Raw genomic sequence first — 1939 nt, forward strand, 5'->3', positions numbered from 1 at the left:
CTCCGCACCTCAGAATTTGACTTCAGCACTGCGCCTCCTCTGAGTGTCCGTATGCGTTACTCTTTCCTCCTAGTTGTAGGAATTCCACTCAGCCAGCGTTCCTGTGGTTCTGGGTGATGTCCGTTCCGTCTTTTAGTTTCACTTTTGAAGTGGTTGTTCAAGGCAGCAAACTCCGGCGTTAACCTATGCTGCCATCTTGATTCTCCAGGCTCTCCTCTTGCTTTTTAAATTTACTTTCCAGTTGCTACTGTGTTTGTGTGTTTTTTCCTACCTTGTCTTCTAATACGCTGATGCAGTCCTCAACCTCTTCTAGTCTTCTGTTTAAGCCTTCCATCATGTTCTTTATTGCAGCTATGTCGTTCTTCATTTCCTCTTGGTTCCTTTTCATGTTGGTGACATTCTTATTCAGCCCCTTATAATTCTTGTTGAGTTGTATGTATTTGTCATTGAGTTGTGTGTATTTGTCCTCCAGCTGTTTGAGCATCCTTATAACCATTACTATGAATTCTTTCTCTGACATGTTACTAGTCTCAATTTCATTTAACTCCCTTTCTAGTGATTCCTCTTTTTCTTTCCTTTGGGGATTGCTTTTTTGTCTTCACATGTTTTGCTATAATGTTTTAATTGTAGATCCGATTGCTTTGCTACCCAGGTTCTTTTGGGGATGGTGCTACTGGTGTAATCTCTCAGGTCTCCTTGGCTTGGTAACCTAGCATAACTCCCTACTTGAGCTATTTGGGTCCTCCTGATGTAAGCCTGCGAGCTGGAAAGGCACAACTGCAGTGTCTAGAAGTCAGCAGCCATGGAGGGCGGTGTCCCAAGTTTTGCAGTCTTGCACCCTTGGTTGAAATCTTGCATGCCCAGTGGGGACTCACAGTGGCACCCAGAAGCTATCTGTTGGGGTGGTGGGGCTCAGGTGGCCTGTGCTCTAGAAAGGCGTGACTGTGGTGTCCAGAGTTCTGTAACTGTGGGGTGGGGAGACTGAGCTTTTGCTGTTGCTGCTTCCGTGGTTGGATACACGTGTCCCCAGTGGCAGCTCACAGGGGCACTGCAGTACGTTTGCCATCAGGGTGTACTGACGCACGCTGAAGGGCCCTGGCACTGAAGCCACATGATCAAGGTGTCTGTTAGCAGGTATCCCGGAAGAGGGTATTCAGAGTTTCTACAGCCCAGCATTGCACCCTTGTTTGTCCAAGATTGCACCTAGCCAGGGCTCACAGAGGCTCTCAAGTGCACCCTGTGGATTGATGGGCACATGGGGGCCTCAGAAGTTCTATTTTTAATTTTTTTGAGGAGTCTCCATACTGTTTTCCATAATGGCGGCACCAATTTACATTCCTGCCAACAGTGTGAACAAGAATTCCCTGCTCTTTCCATCCTTTCCAACACTAGCTATTTCTTATCTTGTTAATAATAGCCATTCTAACAGGTGTAAGATGATATCTTACTGTGGTTTTGGTTTACATTTTATTGATGGTTAGTGATGTTGAGCACCATTTCATGTACTTGTTTGCCATCTGTATGTCTTCTTGGGAAAAATGTCTCTACAGATAGTCTGCCCATTTTAAAAATTGGATTTTTTTTCCTCTTAAGTTGTATAAATTTTATACAACTTAGTAAATTGCTTTTCATTTTGTTGATTAGTTTTCTTTGTTGTGCAGAAGTGTTTCAGTTTAATGTAGTCCCACTTGTTTATTTTTGCTTTTGTTGCTCTTACTTGTGGTGTCAAATACAAAAAAATCATTGCCAAGACTGATGTCAACAAGCTTACTGCCCATGTTTTCTTGTAGGAATTTTATGGTTTTGGGTCTTATGTTCAAGTCTTTGATCTATTTTGAGTTAACTTTTGTGTATGGTGTAAGAGAGTGGGCCAGTTTATTCTTTTGAATTATTGCTGTTCAGGTTTTCCAACATCATTAATTAAAGAGAATGTCCTGCT

Source organism: Myotis davidii, unplaced genomic scaffold (genome assembly GCF_000327345.1).
Source record: "Myotis davidii unplaced genomic scaffold, ASM32734v1 scaffold992, whole genome shotgun sequence".
Classification (NCBI taxonomy): Eukaryota; Metazoa; Chordata; class Mammalia; order Chiroptera; family Vespertilionidae; genus Myotis; species Myotis davidii.